The sequence below is a fragment of the Lepisosteus platostomus genome, chromosome 17 (assembly GCF_059453375.1).
Source record: "Lepisosteus platostomus isolate fLepPlt1 chromosome 17, fLepPlt1.hap1, whole genome shotgun sequence".
NCBI lineage: Eukaryota > Metazoa > Chordata > Actinopteri > Semionotiformes > Lepisosteidae > Lepisosteus > Lepisosteus platostomus.
The window spans coordinates 23960637-23979500 of record NC_142627.1 but is presented as its reverse complement, the minus strand read 5'-3'; the positions used below and the strand labels follow the sequence as shown (position 1 = coordinate 23979500).

The 18864-nt window shown below is 38.5% G+C and overlaps 1 long non-coding RNA gene across 1 annotated transcript; it reads right to left on the bottom strand.

Moving 5' to 3' along the window:
- Positions 1-5034: 5034 nt before the first annotated feature.
- LOC148646435 (uncharacterized) lies at positions 5035-14453 on the bottom strand. Its single transcript, XR_015927915.1, has 3 exons — positions 14240-14453; positions 13804-13929; positions 5035-6636 (listed from the first exon to the last, which is right to left on the bottom strand). It is a non-coding gene; the product is annotated as an uncharacterized LOC148646435 (long non-coding RNA).
- Positions 14454-18864: the final 4411 nt, after the last annotated feature.

Genomic DNA, 18864 nt, shown 5'->3' with positions numbered 1-18864 from the left:
AATGTAAGTAATTTGAGTGAGCCCTCTTTAAAAATTCATTACTGTTTAAGCCACGTCTCAGAAGAACAAACAATAGCAGACAAATTCTTAGAATAAAAACAAAATGGCTTTTAATTTTTTTTTCACATCTGCGGTTCACAAAAAAGTACTCTTTTAACAAGTATAACAAACAACTGTCTTAAGTAAACTAGTATTTTTGAAGGATTGGTTTAGTCTAATTACAGTGTATTGCCCATAAATTTGTTCTACTTTGATGTCAAATTTGATGTGGCTTCCTGCAATTGCATGTCTTTATGGGTATATTGTGTATGGAACCACAATGGAATATGACAGGCAACAGATGTTCTGTGGAAATTGTTAGATCACTGAACATACAGTAATTGAAAGACTCAATAATTTTTTCAGTAATATTCTTTTCAATTTTCTATCTTTTTCTAACTGCTTCTTAGAGTTCAGGGTCACAGGGGAGTCAGAACCTATCCCAGAAAACAATGGGCTCGAGGCAGGTTAGACCCTGAATGGGAGGCCAGTCCATCTCAAGACACACACTCACCCCAGTGGCAGTTTTCTCAGAAGCCAATGAACCTACAGTACAAGTCTGTTCTTGGACTTGGACTGTGGGAGGAAACTGGAGCACCTGGAGGAAACCCACATGAACATGGTCAGAACATACAAACTCCACACAGACAGGAGCCCAGGTCTGAAATTGTATCCAGGGTCTCAGTGCTTTTCTGTACCAATAACAAGTTTTATCGGAATGATTGATGAATAACAGTATTGCCAAAGTAATGACAATAACCAAGACATTTAAATTATTATTATGTGTAGTAGTATTATTAGAGAGATTCGTGTTCTGTTTCGCAGGCTGGGACAGAAGATCATATGCTGGGCTGTCAGCTCTAATGAGTTTCTTCCCCCATTCCCCAGTAGTACTGAGATTGGAAACGTTTCTGATTCTTGCAGATGGATTTCTGGGATTAGATTTGATATCTTGGCTAATCCCCGAGTATTTTTTAAACTGTAGGAGTGGGAGCACAGCTTGTCCTCTCTGGGCAGTCTGGTCTCCTGTGTCGACCAGTATCATGGTCAGGCTGCAGTAAGTGAGCCTGCACTTCATCAGTGTCAAACAAAATCTTGACAAAAAGTGACCTGAATAATTTTTATTTCTTTTTGACATTTCTGCAGGTATGAACACTAAAGTCAATCTTCACTTTAAAACAGAGTAATATGTTCCTTACAATCAAAGTTAGTGCTTATTTCTATTTTACAAAAAATAGAATCTCTCCTGGTTTTCCTTTAGCACTAGGTTGGGGACAGGTATTTATGAAGGTGACAGTGAATACTGTTCTCACTCTTACTTTACAAGTTAGTCGCTAGCACAGTTTAGAATGGAGCTCCTGAACTGCCTGAAGGCATCCTGCAATTATGCAGCAGGTGGTAACCCTAATCTCACTAGCAACTTTTAATTTTCATTTTCAAAGATTTAAACAGCCCAGCACAATTCACACTGTGATTTCTGTTGCTACTTACTGTACTTGTAGTGTAGTCTGAGTTCTTTTATCCTGAAATTTGGTGTGCAGTTCTAAAATAATTATTCCAAAAAAACAATTCAGGTAACATGTCTCGAGACTGGAAAGGAAGAAAATGCCCTGGTAAAAAGGAATTACATTTTTTATTCATTAATACACCTTTCCATTCTTGTTCTATATACTTTCTGCATCCAATTGTAATCTGAAAGTAAATCTGCTTCCAGAACCATGAAAACATTTTAGAAAAAAAAGACACGATTGATTAAATTCTTTTACAACAAGGTAATTTAATTCTTCACCATGATGATTTGTAAACAGCTTTGAAAAATCTACACAATTTGTCTGGCTCTGCACAATCTGAGAAGAGAGGACAATGTTTTCACAGAACAGACTAAATAGGAAATTAGCAAAAAATGCAGGGATATCTCAAAATTGTCAAATTACTCAATGTCAGCAAAGCCATTGTCTGCTCAGCACTGTGTCTACTCTTTCTGTACAAAAAGCTTTTTTTCTTCCTTCCTTTTTAATGATATTATGTTTATAATGGGAAGCAAACCTTACTTCAAAGCTTTTATCACCCCATCATAAATCTATGTTTAAATGGCAGAAATCACAATATCCTTCATTGCTCCAATATTATAGGTGGAAAATTCCTTTAGATTTATTCCTGGAATAAATAGAATATCTGGAATGGCTCCAGTTTTTAAATGTCTCTTGCTTTCAGATCGGCTGCGTGGAATACTGTAGCTTCTAAAACCTATTTCCCTGTGAAGAGTGTGTCCATCCTGTTTTGGAAGTATATGATACATGGGTTTCCAGAATTGCTTTGAAAATGTGGAGGACAGGCCAGCTGTTGACATTAGCCAATCTTTTAAGAGCTAATATCCTGTAGTTTGTGTAGGAAAGCAGTCCCATCTTAGAATTTTATGCTTTACTAGCTAATTGTCTAATTCCAAATATTTGTGTTTGGAATTTTCTGAAAAAGTCTAATTTAAACTGTGTCAGCCTCAGATATGTACACATCTTTCTTGGATAATTGGTCTTTCTGTCACCAAACAGAGAGCTGATAAAGCACTCGTAAGCAGTAGTAAGTAATTGACTACATTTAAAAGGACATTCTTTTTGATTAAAACACAAACTCGGGAGAACTCTGGAAATTATAAGTAGACTCATAATTGTTCCACTCTCTGACAGACGGACCTATCTTTTGAAGATAAAACCAGTAACATGTCTTCTATCAGGACCATGAGGGTTAAAATAGTTGTCATTCCAGCTGGAACTCGGCTCCAAGAGAGGAGATGTTCTTTAACCCTTCAGCTAACATCATAAGAGGAATAATCTCTTTTGCTGTAGAGATAATTTAAAAACACTTCATGTATTAATGAAAAATCTCAATTTAACAATAAAGCTGAGTGTTTAATAAAGGTAATCTTGTCTGGGAAATGTGACAAAATACATCTCAGTCTATGGTAGTCTTTTTGGAGTATTACACTTTTTTTCTTTTTAATTATTTGCCCCAAAAAAGAAAAGGCACATTATTTCATTCCATTACAGTAACTAGATCAATAGAAAAATCTCAGAGTAACATTCCATATACAGTATGTTTATGTTTACTGTGTATCTAACATTTAAATATCTTTTGGTACGTGGTTGAATAGCAACTGGCAGGGGAATTGACAGCAGATATGAGTGTGGAATGTGCTCTGTTCTACTACAGCCAAGAAACTGCTCAGCAGTGCTCTTATACAGAAGTGAGAAAAAACGTGCAATTTTCTATGGAATTTACTTAAACCATAGGACAGTGAAAAGACTTGGAAATGTAGGTAACCAAGAGGATTAGGTTAAAGATTAATATTTATTTACATAACTGTGTTGACCTTCACCGAACACAGGATATGTACTCAGTTATACTTTTTTCTTTTTTTTAAACTGTGTGGTTTTTCCTGCATGTAGGAACATTGAGTGACTGTATTTCACTTAATTAAAAGCAGTGGCCAGCCTACCCAGATGTTATGTGGGCTTGATCTAAAAAGAGTGTTGACATTAGATGAATTGAGGAGGCCACCTGCTAACTTTACTCTTGGCTCAGTAGATGATTTGCATTCCTGTGGCCTGTTACTCTGCATGCTTACTCCTAGCACTTCACAATCCCATGTACTGTTTAATATCATGGATTCCTTCCAATCATGCAAACTATCTTCCTTTCTATAACGCTACTTAAACGAACAGACCCCTATTTAAAGGCATTCTCTGTAAGTGCATGGACCTCTTAACGTAAGCCTTTGACCACATGAGAAAGAAGAAAAACAGAAAAACAGTGACCATACTGAGCATAGATTTACACACTACCCCTGTCCCTGGGGAACTCAGTTTAAAAGCTGCCTTCAGTGATTAAACCCTGCCCTTTTATGAAGGCTGTTAAAGTTCCGGAGACGTTGTAAAATTCCTGATGTGCTACAGTAAACGCTGATAAACAGACCTGCAATGATCAAATTTAAGTGTGAGTTTTCTGGAATGCATTAGGAAATAGTAGCTGTAGTGTTTACTACTATTAGCAGTTTACTTTAAATAGGTTTGTGTGGGGAGCTGTGTCAGACCGTGAGCTGCAAAGGAACAAATAGAGGTTAATTCCACGCTCAAAAAAAAAAAGAAAAGCAAAACATTTCGGCTTCTTCAGAAGTGAGCTCTAAATAACTTTCTGGAATTCCAGCAAAAACCTAACATACTGTACCTAAAGTAAAAATTTAACTGCAATTTGTAGACCAATGTAAATTTACAGTAATTTTATTTCTTGCAGAGTGAACAGCATGATCTCAGTCGAACGGTTCTCCATTGTTTTCCATTGTTTTCTGTGTGCTGTACAAAGTCCATTTTTGAAACTGTGAAAAACCTGGAGGGAGATATGGCAGGAGGCAGGGGTTGGAGTCAGGTCTTGAGTGGATTCTGTGGACAATGATCACGCCCTCTCCTGGTCACAGTGAGGTGTTGAATAACACTGGCAGAGGAATGGGCTGCTCCCCTCAACACTCAGGACAGTGAGTGCAGGAGGTTTGGTACTGTAGCTCTACCATGTGCGACTACACAGTTTGAACACCACGTTGTCCACAAAGATAGAAAAGAAATTCAATTATTGCAACAGGCTGGTCACTTCAAGAATCAAGGAGAAACCCTCAGTTCAGCAGCTCACCTGTACCTGATCTGTAATGGATAGAAAGCTTTTGCATTCAGTTCGATTCACCCTACACCTGATCAAGAGTGTAATATTTATCACAAATAAGAAACAAATTTAAAGTATTATTTTTTTTTGTGTGTATATAAGATAAAGTTATATACTGTAACTTAAAAGACATGTTAAAACAGAAGTACTTTTCACAAATCTTTCTTTTTTCTCCTCAATCCAAAAACAAAATAGATCTTTTGCACATGATTTTATGTGTATTAAGATAGCTGAATTACCTTTGACAACTTAAACACAAGTGAAAGGCTTTAACACCAGGAATTCAGGTTTCTTTTTTATAGCCACTTTATTTGCACATTACATTTTTCAAAGCTGAAAATCTGTCCATCTTTTATTGAATCTATGTTCTTTATATTTTTATCATATAAAAAAGTACTTTTTACAAAAGTAAAAAACTACGAAAAATATCACTTAATAACAAGTGAAACCTTTTTTCATTTTTAGCGTCAGTAATAATAATTGATATATTTCAAAGACTGCAAAACAAGCTTAATGAATAGGCGACTCGACCTCCATAGAGAAATTGGATTATTTCTTCAAAAAAACAGCCTCCACTGAAGATTCAAATCTGCAATTTCCAGTTATGATTCTCTTCCTAAATCTTACATTTTGCTTTTCACAGTTTATTTTCAGAGTGTCAGCTTGCAGTCCATCCACAAGGCCAGTGAAATGGTATCTAATAAAAATGTTTTGAAGTTTACTTTATTCATTTTTCCACACACGGTTCTCTGTATTGGTCCCTTTCTGGGTGGGCTGATGGCTTCCATTTTAGTTCAATCAAAATTTCTGGAAAAAGGCAGACCATCTGGGCCATATTTTCACTCATTTTTCAGCAACTCAAGGTTACAGAAAGACTCACACATGTGGAACAGTTCTTATTAGTAAACTAAACAGAAATGAAATTCTACTCATCTACTTATCTACCAGAATTGCCAGTGCCAGGGTTTTTAAATGAGAAGAAAGGTTCTGCCCTTTCACTGACCACAGTAACAATTTAACAAAATTGTGAATCAAGTAAAGCAAATGCCTTCCCTACACATACAAACTATTCATTCGAATTTTAATGTATATCCCAGTGTTAAAAATGTATTTTTATTTCCAAAGTATTTATTTAATTATAGTAGTTTGAGAGGGGAAGATGGGATTTGGGTGCCATGAAATACAAATTTAAAAATGTCCCCAAAACATGACTGCACAAAAAAAGATAGAATTCCAAAAAAAGAATATTTAACCAGAACATTATTATAGTGTTTGAATAAGCCTATTTGTTTAAAAATGGTACATATAATAATATAATAACATACCCACTCATCTGGCATTACTCCCTCTATTCTTTTATAGCTTTATGCTTCACTGGTAGCAGTTGTGTTTATTACTGAACCTGCAATAGGATCTTTCTTCCTTACAATGTATACACATTAAAAATACTCAAAAGGATTTCAGCAAAGCCCTGCTTTGACCCAATAATTATCCATCATTTTCAAAATTATACAGTAATAGCAATTACCTTTATTTTCCTAATTATATCATATGGTTTATAGAGGGGAAGAGCTAGGCTTGGGAATTAGTCTGCAAGCTCTCTACTTTTCATGCTTTGCACCTCTGGAGGTCTAGGTTGAAATTCGACTTGGGTCCCCACTGAAATGAATTTACTCTTCTCAGCCTAGAGAACGTCAGTTCACAATACAAAGTCAGTCATTAGTATCAACTCAATTTACCATGCTTGGAGGAGGGTTGATGAGCCCAAAGATTGATGGGCATGGAGATTGAAATTTTCAATCATGTCCCATGTGGGTGGTCTCCCTGGCATGGCCTGAGAAACTTTCGCAGTTCAGTGAAGGATTCACAGTGCTCCTGCCAGTTCTGCAACTGTATTGAAGATAGAAAATCAGATTCATTTTTTGAGACCATCTGTCCAGCACCTTTTCAGAGCTAAAGCTAAACTATTTTTAAAAACCAAAACTTTAAACTAATGAGCTTTTGTTCGCACGGAAACCGGATGAAATAGATAACATGCTTACAAGAGTCTCAAGGCATATTTATGGTTGAGTCCTGTAGTGGAATAAATGGTAGTTGTGAAGTCTGTCTTGGTTAAAAAGCTATTAACATTCTCTCAAAACACTAGAGACAATATTTTAAGTCTAATAACTTGTAGATTACAGGCTTTTGAAAGAAGAGTTTGAAAGTATTAATAACCAGAAAGCGAAGTCTTGACTCTGCCTTAGGTGAAAATCTCTCACACAAACAGGTGCAGGAGGAAAGTGAGGAACCTGGTTCTGTGGTATGCGTTAATCCTTCAATAGCTTGATTGCTTATTTCTTACTGGTGTTGTTTGGCTTTCTGAAGATAATCACACTTGCAGCTGTGGAAAAATGTGACCCTGCCGTTCCACTTAAATTTAAATCCAAACAAAGCAAACCTCTTTTGAAACCAAATGCATTAATCTACATACTTTTTTGTAAGGCGATCAAGACTGACAGGTTCTGTTATTATATCACTTACTCTTCACGGTCCTTGTCTTTCATTTCTGCCTTGAGCTTGTAATCAAATACTGAGACAGCGGCTTCGTTGAGAAAAAAGACAGAGACATAGCAGTTGTAGGTATAGAGCTCTGACCTGTATTTAATATGAAACTCGTTAAAAAACACCCCTTACTGATTGAAACGCTGTGCTATACATACTGCATATATTGTTATACTGAATGGTGTTTAAATAGCGATGAAGAGAAATTTTAAACTAAGGTATTTTCAGCTATATTTACAGTTGACTATTGTTCTTTTCTAGAAGCCACCGTTTAAAGAAACAGAACATAACCAGTTTGTCATTTCTTCTGGTCAGGTCTGTATTTAAACTGAAGTCTCAGCTCTCGGATGGCCAAGCTGACCAGTGCTGCAGGTCTGTGCTTGTCTACGGTGTTACTGCAATGCTCAAAGGCATTGCTAGCAGCAACATAGGGACTCACCAGTTCTCAAAGAAGATTTCCTTTAAGCGACTGTACATTTCAATCTGTCTTCAGTGGCTGCTGTCTCAACCAGAGAAGCCAGCCCAGAGCAAATGTGGCTAAAAAAAGTTTTGGATAGGAGAAAAAAATTCTATTTGTGTACAGTATCCACAAAATATACAGCATTTAAAATTGGCCTTCACTCAAGGAAAGGATGTTATAAAAATGAATTTCATTCCAGTCTACACATTGTTTACTCATTTTGGTCAGCACAGGGAGTACCACATAAACCTCCAAAACTGTTGAATTCATATGTGCATAACATTTTGAATCACAGCATATTTGTCAGAGGCAGTATGTGATTTAAAGTAAAAAATAGTAAACAGAGCTGCAAGCAGAAATCAGTGATGACCAAGCTGACATATCCTGTTTTTGTTATGAAAACAGTTTGAATTTGACCGTTAAGAAAGATGAAAGGTCATTTTGTGCTACTGCACATGTGGTTTCCTATAAGCATTGCATAATATCTATGACCCTGTCTACAGCTGGCTGTTTTACAGGGCAGTGTGATCCTGGACCTGCAGATTTGCAGGCTTTTATTCCAACTCAATTCTTAATAAGCTACAGTAATCATTTGACTTAACTGGACCAGTTTAACAGCATCTCCCTGCTCCTCAGGTGCTGCTGTTTTAAAGCAGACCTAGGAGAGTAACGATGGCCCTATCTGCATGCATAACAGGGGTATAAGAATTTTTCATTGGACCAGAAAGACAGATCAAAAGGTCATACATGTCTGCCAAATCATGTGATTGATCAGCTTTATTCAATAGTGGACTGAATGGGCATTCAGCTGCAAGTTCTTGAGGACATGGAGCAGTGCAGACCTGTTTTTGAGTGTTCCATTCCATTTGGTCTAAGACCGCCAGTAAATAGTTAGGGGTTTCAATGTTTGGTTGTCCTCACTTGCACTGGAGGAGTCCTTTTGGTCATCTCACACTACATTTCATTACAACATATACAAATGTGTATACAGTATATTTGTAAATAATATATTGAAGTACATCAGACTCAGATGAAAGACAATTTGATTGGCTCACAGTGGCAATGATTTTTAATGTAGCAACATGCTTAGACCAATCATGAGATGGAAGCTATCCTAGTCTACACATACTATATTTTGCTCCAATCACTTTTCAACCAATCCAAAATGGCAGCTCAACTATGTAATTCTCAAAGAAATATGACATAAAATAGCCTTACAAGCATCAGATGTTTATGAGGTCTAGTGTTAGTGATCAAGAATTTTTAGGATTCCTTTAGGATTTTACAGTATATCACACATTATAAAAATGGCCCAACAACTGCTGTGTACTCTTTACAGTAATACAAGATCCATAGACCTGTGCGAACCTGCTAAATTTCATGTTTTCATCCTGAGGATGTCATAGAGATATAAAAATAAAAATATAAAATATGACTTATTTTGAGTACCTGCAGTAGTTCTCATTTTCCATTTGGGGAAATGAATTTACTCTGTATACAGCCCCCGATGTAACACTTCCTACATCAGAAGTCAATATCTTGGCTTGTTTCAAGAAAGAGATGTATAAGATCCTCAATTACCTTCTAGAAACCAGTTAGAAAGAGTGAAGGTCAATTCTGGACCCAGGGTGCTGTCTGTGTGGAGTTTGTATGTTCTCCCTCTGTTTGTGTGGGTTTTCTCTGAGTGCTCTTGTTTATTCGCACACTTCAAAAACATTCATAGGGTAATTGACTTCTGAGCAAACTGGCCCTGGTTAGCATACAGAACATGTCTGTGTGTCCTGCCCACGGTGTACCCTGCCTGTCGCCTGCCAGGACTGGCTCCAGCTCCCCTGCCACCCTGAATTCCAGAACAGATGGAATGATGTTCTTATGAGACTCAGCTGTTCATCATCTTCTCAGACCAGTGTCTAGTGATCATCACACCACTCATTGATCACAAGCACTGTGCTGAAGTCTTGCCCTACCTGCAGAAGCCTCCAGACCTGAAACAGTGTGGTGTCTCTTAGTTCATTTGACTTTCTCTGTGGGATTAACCACTATGGTTTTCTTTGCTGCTTGCACGCTGAGGCGGCTTGCCACTTTAAAGCCTTCATACGTCAGAGACACACGTTTTAACATTGTTCCAGGTCTGCGTGCTTGCTAGGCTGAATTCCCGAAGTGCATCGTCTGATGAGTGTGACCCATTGTCACGGGTGTCTGACCTGGAGCGCTTCCACAGGCCCCTCTCATTTTCTGTTATTAATGATGTCATTTGCACTTTGAAAGCACATATCTTTCTCTGCAACATGTAAACTCTTGTTGCTGACAGGCACAGCAATGTAGCGTGCCAAACATGATGGAGCTTTTTATTTTGGATGTAAACCTACTCAAAGATTCACAGCTGACTTCGGCTACAAAACAGGGTTAGAGACTACAGAGATGATAGACTGGGGGGTTTGTTTTTTTAGTATTCGTAAATAACAAGAAATAATGCAAATGTTTTGGTCATCACTCAAAGCTCACCTTTTGTTCGCTGAAGTAAAGGCTGAAGTCATGAAGCATATTCTGTCAAGATGTGAATGTTTTTCCATACAAAAGACATTTTCCTGGCTCAGGTTAATGCATTTTCAACACTTTAACGATGTCTAAAATAAGCACATACTATTGCCCCTCTTGCCAGGGAATAGTATGTGCTTTTACGTAAAAATAAAAGGAAAAGTAATACCCTGATAAATTTGATTACTTGCAATATGCCTGAGGAACACAGATTGAATCATGAAAGTATAACTGTAACAAAACAACATTCATATGGTTTGTCTTTAAAGCAAGAGCTGTGCCTGTAATGTTTAAGATCCAGAGATTCTTTCTATCTACAGGTAAAATGCATTCAAATGTAAGCGTTAGAAACATAAATTAAATTCAGGCTTGCTCCCGACAGTTACATTTGTTTTGTAAACAGGGAATATAAGATATGCTTTGTACTAATAGCTGAACTCACTTCAGTTGTTTTTGTCTTTTTATTTCTGTTTGAAATGCAGCTGCACATTTTTTCTACCCTATTACTATATTAAATTGTAAATGTCTGGATTTATAATCTGTTCGCAGGAAAAAACAGCTGGGAGATTTCTCTCCAGAACAACAATCTGCAGATTACATTTTGGCAATATTAAAACATCTGTATGAGTATATGTGCAAAATATGCTAATACCTATCACTCTATAGCATGCAGTGCCAGCAAGCTGTCCTTTAATTAGATTACTCTCTCTGGAAGGATTGAAAGCATTTTGTCACACAGAACAAGAAACTATTTAATTCAACAGACATCTTATTTTATACATCAATGCCACAAAAGAAAATGGGGCCACTATACTCTCTCGGCTTTTGAATGTCACTAGACAGTATTTACATGCCTGCTTTTATACTCAGCTCAACCATTTTAGCAACATTGAAAGGAGAATGTTTTGCTTAAAATCCATGCACAAGCTTTGCTGCCTAAATGGTCCATTGTGGGGAGTAGCTTTAACGCTGAAAAGTGAATCAGGTTTAACATCTTCACCAGCCCTTAGACTGCACTTGACAATCATACAAGAATGATAGTGCTTTTTAACAGGTCAATTAATTTTGTAACTAGATACCATAGGTACTCAAAGAGGTAGCTGCTGCAAATAATCTTTAAGGCATATGTTATCTCTCAAGAGAGAATAAGCTGTGGAAAGCTGGCTCAGTCCTGGCTATCTTCCTAGAGGAACCATATAAAGTAACCTACTGTTTTTACAAAGGATTTTACATTTGTAAAGCTAATATTTCCTCTGGGTTGCTTTTTAGGTATTTTAATTTTAGTGAAGGACAGAAGATGGAAATGGGAAAGATAAAAGATCTTCTTTGCACTTTTCAATTTATGGCTTAATTTGAATTAATTATTTTTTATGTTGCTTGTTTCACATCACTGCCTGGGGAGATGAAGAAAAAAAATCTTTTAAAGCATTGTCTCAGGATACAGGACTTCTGCTTATTAACCCCATCATTTAAGAGTGTTTTACTTTGTTGGCCTGTTGGAATCTGCTGGATATGTTCTCTAAATATGATTTTAGTAACAAGGCCATAAAACCTTATACACATATACACATACTATATACTTTATTGTATATATTGATGCTAAGGCGTTTTAAATATGATGTCTCAATTATTTTTTCAGACATCATTAAATCAGTTTTAGACATGTTCAGATGTCTTAAACGGGACTTTCTGTTCATGTAACTTTCTTTCTTTTTGACGGGATTCCGATTTGGTTTAAGGATGTCTAAAAATGAACTTAAAGCCAACCTGAATCGATGTAATGACCATTTTCCAGTATATCACACATTTTAGGATGTTTAAAAAAATTCTGAAATGGAATGTTTAAATGAGGAAAATGAGAAGTGGAGCGTGTGGGAACGAGGCAGGGAGCAGGAGAGCGAAGTGACGGGGTGCAGCGGACAGGACGAAGGGAAGGGACTGTGGGTCTGGGGAGGTTACAGGCCGGAATCTACTGGCTGAATTCCAGGGAGAGTGTGGAAGGTGGAAATCTGTCAATCTAAATGGGAAGATTTAGAAGTAATGTCACCGATCACTGAGTGCTGGGGGGGGTGTCCCGTACATACCGTGTTTAAGCAACATTTTGGCTTCCAAAGTGTTTCGGGCGCAGCAGGCTTTGAATCCCCGCGAAAGCAAGTGTAATCATGTCAGGGAAGTGGATAATGGGGGGAAAAGTTCAGCTTGGAGAGATCTTTCATCCACACTGCTCTAGATAGACATAAATCACTCTATTAACTGCTATTAACCACTCAGGATTAAAAACGTCTCTGTATTACAAATTAGCACTTTCTCAGATTTGTCTGCTTTACAGCACCATACATCCCAACTTCCTTTTCATTCAAATGGCACATTGTTTTCAGACCCATCAGTCGTCTAATATCACCGAACACCTGATCTGACTGGGAGTTACTGTAACTGTCCAAAGCTACCGGCAAGCAGGACACTTTGGTGCATCGGAAGTCACTCGTCTGCACCGTCTCTGTGCCCCTACAGGTTCTGTAACTCATCTCAATGGCCATGTCCAGGTCACCCAGAGAACATGTTCGTCCAGCAACCTCACTTACTGAAGGTCAAAGTGGTATTGTTTTCAACTTTCAAGTGGTAAACAAGATGGCTGGACAGCAGCCCCAGTGAGGAACGATGATCAAATCTGTCAAAATTTGCTTTGATGTCCTTCACATACAGTATAGTGAATGACAGAGGCTGCTTATTCATTCATTTTAACTAAAATACATGATTTTTGTTTTTAGATTTGACGAACCTTGACCTCTATATGAAGTTGGACAATACAATACACTAATTTGAATTAGTAAAACAGTTCTTGCAGGGAGGATGGTGTAGCGCCGGTCATACAAGGAAAAGGCAGATTCCAGTTTAGATAGTAGATAAAGTAACCAAAGCATGCGGGGAAGCTGAAAAGTGAACTGAAGACAGGAGCCAGTATGTTGACTTGTTCATCATTTACCTGGCTTGACTTCGCCTGCAAAGCAGCAGCTTAAGTAATCACCCCTCCCAACATATACCGTACATAAACTCGGACATTTTGAAAATAAATAAATCCGAGGTAAAGATTTGGTTTCTGCTTTTGTCTGGATGCCTGTACTCTCAAGTTGTAATTCATTACATCCGTAATGGGAGCAATCTTGAAACTGATGCTGGGTTTTTGAACCTAGGGGGAGCCTTAATATTTATTGTGGAACCACACCATAAACTATGTGAAAACCGACCTAGGCAGTCAAAAATAACACGCACGCATAGAATTCCAGGATGAGGAAATAAAATTGTCTGACTTTATGAAAAATAAAAAATTATTTAAGATGGAAGGTTTTGTGATGTGAAAGGGTTTTGTTGAAAACGATACCGCTGGGACTATTCCGCCATTCATAAACTCAGAACCTGACAGGAACCACTGGCTATATGAAATGATTCATAAAGTCATTCTGTGCAGCACGTATCCCACTCTCTCTCTGTTTTCGAATAGCAGGACACGCACTTACTTTTCCAGAGAGGTGGTGGAAGGGGAAGGATGTGCAGAGCGCTGCGGTGTGGTGCTGGAGAATACAAGCCCCTTGAGGAAGACGACCTCTCAAGGAACACAGACGAGATCGAGGGAATGTAGGTGGCTGTGGGGAGAAAAGCACTGCTAAGTAGAGGTTTAATCGAAACACTGTTGTCGTACCCTTCTGCCTACTTCCCCATAAAAGTCATGTTTCTTGTTCACGCACAAGTTTCTTTTAGCACATTTGGAGATTGCCCCCACCGGCGCCAGGCCTTGCCCTGCTACTCTTCATGGCTTCTCCCTGCTCGGAGGAAACCAGACACTTCCACCCTCCCCTGTAAACCACGAGACGAGAACGGATTTCAGAGCGAAACCAAAACCTCAAAGCGCTACTCTCCTGCTGCTCTCCCAGTGATCTCCGTCGCCACACTAACCTCCATGTATCCCTCTGCAGCCATGGAATCCTCCTGCTACCCTCCCGGCAGCCGAACCCCCTTTCAGCCCTGCATCTCTTCTCCAGGTGCGCGTTTTCCTGGCAAGCCTCTCTCATCCAGCCTCACTTCGCTCGGAAACATCCCCCTATCCTGAGTCGCCCTGCAGCCCTCCCTCCTCCCCATCCTGTTGACACAGCGTCTCAACTGGGAGGTGCAGTTAGACGAGTCTCCTCATCGATCTTACTCTCCACTTCATTACTTCCCTGCTCTCGGCGTCGTCAGCCTACTCCCGAGTTTCCACCGTGCTTCGAAATCACAGGCCGTGTTATACAGGACCAAAGCAGCAGGACAAAACTCTTAACTCGCAACAGCCGTCATCACTAAGGTGCTCAAATTTATGCCAACGTCAGGCACTTTGAAGGAGGGTAAGTATAATTTCACAGTCCATCGCGACTTCTGCACTGCCCACAGTCTTTTCAACACTTAAAGAAGCCCTCTGCTGGAACTTCCTTCATTTTCAAGTCCCCCTCCATCCTTCATTTCACCCATTTATCTCATTGAAATCCTTCCGCCTTGATTCAGGTTGTTCCAGACATCGGAGATATAGATTTCGGATATTCTTTTCAGCACAGAGAAAACTTTCCCATTTTTCCCAGGCAATTTCCCTCTTCGGTTTTAATCTTTTGCACCTCCTTGCCACAAGCCAGCCTTGACTGCATTAAGACGATTCTCAAAACTCCCCTCAAGTCCGCCATCGACACTCTGGGTCCAGTCCCTTGTATTGTTAACTTTGTTTCGTCCATAACATCTCTGCACCACTGTGTTACCCTAGTCCCCGTGAGAGACTTGCCACTGGGTCCTACACACTCTCCCTAGGGAGCATAGTGCTAGCTCTGCTGGCTTCAGCTTTGCAGTCATTCCTTTGACTACTGCAGCATTCTTCACTTCACATCAAGGGTTTCCAGTCACCCTATCGAATCCCTTTAGAGCTGCTCCTCTGAAGTTTCAACACTCTGACAGTGCTCCACTCCACAATTAATAATCTGCTGCAGTGCCACCGGGTTTTCATTCTTTTTCCTAATTCACCCCCAGGCAAACGCGATGCTCTGGCTCAGAGTGTCCTGGTCTTTCTCTCTCTGTTCAATTTGGAAATGCTTCTGTAGCAGCCTTCATGTCCCTCTTTTGTGTTTGATCTGCAAATCTTACTCTCATTCATGTTCTGTCTTTACATTTTGTATTTTTAGAATCCTGCATTCCTGCTATGAGGTCTGTCTTTTTTCTTTTGGGGGCTCTGACAGGCCTGTCCTTACAGGTGGGTTGTAGTTTTCCTCAGCTACAGTAGATGAGGTACCCCCACGTGCTCACTATTCAAATTGCTCATCAATTAGTACTCTGGACCAAGCCACTTAAGAGACATATGAAGAACTATAACAGAGATATTTTCCTCACAATTGATTCCAAGACGTATTAACAACATTGCTATTATTGTTCAACCAGGAGTGATGTTTAGAACTGTGCAGCAAAATTACCATCATTTAAAAACATTTAGAATTGAACAACTTTTCCCACAAAGCCCTACTTCTTCGACGATGTCAAATGATGGGAAAGAAACAGCATTACTTTTATTAGAAGTGAAAGTACTGTACTTTTTAATGTTGTACTGTATTTAGGCTGCCTCAGTGTTGGACAGTATCTTCCATGCATCTGTTTCATGACTCTGAAGGCAAAAAAATCAAAATACCTTTACAACAACAGGTTATTCTCACAGGGCAGGGCAGACGTTTAGGAAAAAATACAACACATAAAGCTTTAGTTTATACTCTTAATGACATGTTCAAAGTAGTATTACAATAGCATGCATATCACATGATTCCCTTGCCATTTGAACACAAAATGTGCAAAAGTAGGCTCACTGCCAGTTAGTCTTTCTCTCTTTGGGTGTAATACCAAGCAGATGGACAGCACTCAGTGTTAATATTCCAAATCTGTAGCTGTAAATACAGCTGTCGCATGTGTTTGCTTGTCTAATATGAAGTGGTTAGGTCAGGTGACACACTAATGTAAAATATAACAAAAAAAACAAGATATCAGAGTGTTTGGTTTACCAGATGTGTTTGAAAGCTTTATGGAAATACAAGTTTTTGCAGTGCACAGCATGACACAATTATATTGCCCAAAATATTTAGACTGAAAACTATACATCCTTTTGGGTTCAAAAAACCAACATGATGAATTAAAGGTTATACTAGTTTGTTTATGGTATTTCACTTGAGATAACAGATTTGAAATATTTGTTATCAACTTCTTTCTTACAGCTTGCTACTGAACTTCAAGAGTATCAACTGTATGAAATTCTTGGGAAAGGTTTCTTTATACTTTGGTGATTAATTGTTCAGAAAATTAGTTTAAAAACAACAGAAGATTCCAGTTTGCAACACAATGCAATTTACTCGAACCTGTTAGGAGGCTCTAGAAACCATTAGAAATATAACAGGCCCAATCATAGTACTGGAATTTTAATACTGCAGTTTTATTTCTCACAGTAATATTCTGCAGCATAACAAATATTACGCACATCTAGTATTTTTCTTGTTGCTAGAAAATGGAACATAAAATAAAATGTTTCCCCTTTGAAATATGTCTATCTTGACTGTTTTTCCTTCAAAACTACTTTGACATGAGTAGCACTACAGATTAGAATTTAAACAAACAAACTATAAACTCACCTGCATTGAGTTCTATCAGATAAACAGAACAGTCCTGAAGGGCACTGCAGGTTTCTTTAACTAAACCCTAAACAGCTGTTATTTATCAAGATAGATCCCTTTTGTATTTACAGAATCTGCCCAGCTGGGGACAAATCTTTTCCTCCCAGCTGACAGAGATGTAAAAACAGCATTTTTTTCTTTCATTGAATAGAACAATTTATTAGACTGCTCATAATTCAGCAAGAATCCCTAAGGTGACTTTTGGTTTTCTGTTCCACAAAGAAGCGCCAGTTAAAAGGTGACTAGAGTACCATAAACCAAATAAAAGTGTTAAGAGCAGAATAAATAGCGGATGATTAGGTGGCTTTACAATGCTGTATGTGGGTGCTGAATTTCCTAAACTAGAACCAAAAAAGCGAATAAATATGAAATATCTATTGATAAATCCTTCATACAAAATAGTCTGATCTCCATTAATTTACATGCAACTTATGTTTATTAGGGGAAAGTTTATTAATACTGTTAATACCGATATATACAAGAGTCAAATTTGTCTCGTAAGATTAAATGTTTCAAGGTAATTTATTACTCTTTTTTTTCTGCAGTAGCACCTAGCTAACGAGGAGAAGAGGTACAGTATAATTAGAATAGTGAGTTTTAATGGGATGACTCGCGGGGCTGAGGAGAAAGTCCATGTGGACGGGGCTGTTGGAACCCCTCGCCCGTGAGGAATGAGCCAGGGAGCCGCTTCAAGGGCGAAGATGGGGAGGAGGGAGGGGGGCGAGAACACAACGCAGGCAAGAACAAAGCAAGAAGTTTCATAGTAACAGCTTACATGCTGAAGGTAGGCAGAAAAGGGTTTTAGGTTTAGGGCCCGAGAACAAGCAGATTCACGGCCTTAATTGAAAATGAGATCTGACGTGTCTGAATCTGGGTCTTGATCTGAAAACAAGGAAGTCTATAAAATAAAACCCACCTCACAGTTATGACACTGCATATTCCTAAACAATAAAGACATATATTTTCTATGTATTTTATATTTAAATTCTGAATCAAAAACATCCCTTGCCCTTGTCTTTCTTATAGGTAAGGGGAGTGAAATACAAAGTCAATGGCCTACATCCACATATTCTGACTATATGAGATTAACTGGAGATAATTTCAGCACTGGAGAGAATAATGTGATAGAATAGTTATAGCCCATGGATACCATTAGAGTATTTGTAATCTCCCTATCCGTCCCTGACTCCGGGTCATTCTTGAATGTGGGTGGTCTGATTCTCTGCCCTCTTATGCTGTTGGCTACTTTTACAACTGAAATAGTTTGCACTTCTGTGACCTTAGGCATATAAGCAGTCCGGGAGTCTGTAAAACAGTCCTGCAATCTGACTGATGCTTTCCTTAATCTTGCATTTTAAGGGAAAAAATCTCCATTTAGCAAACTGCCATTATATTGCTAATGTCAAGCATACTGTATACCTCCAATCTCTTGTAATCACCTCCCCTCACTGCTTCACATCATACATTTTCTATTCCCTTTGATTTTACTGTCACAACATCCTCTCTTAAAACCCTGCAGTCAGCTAATGGAATCCATACACTAGCATGGTTCCTGTTGTTAGTTAAAAGCAGTTCTTGTTTTGTCAGATATTCAGATCTCTTTCAATGGCATTTAATGAATTACTAAATGCAGCTAAAACTTTGTTTATAACAAGGAACGTTTCACTAAAGGGGGTGACAATTGAAGTGAGTTAGCCAGAGCTTTCAGTATTCTGAAGATAGCCTTACAGCATAAGGCTCACTCCAGTCCATGTTCTTAAGAGAGCTGGAGTTTCAGAATTCATGGTCTCCAATACTTTGGCCTCACTTACAGTAGGACCATATGTTCCACCACATTCGTTGAAATTGGATGTGTGA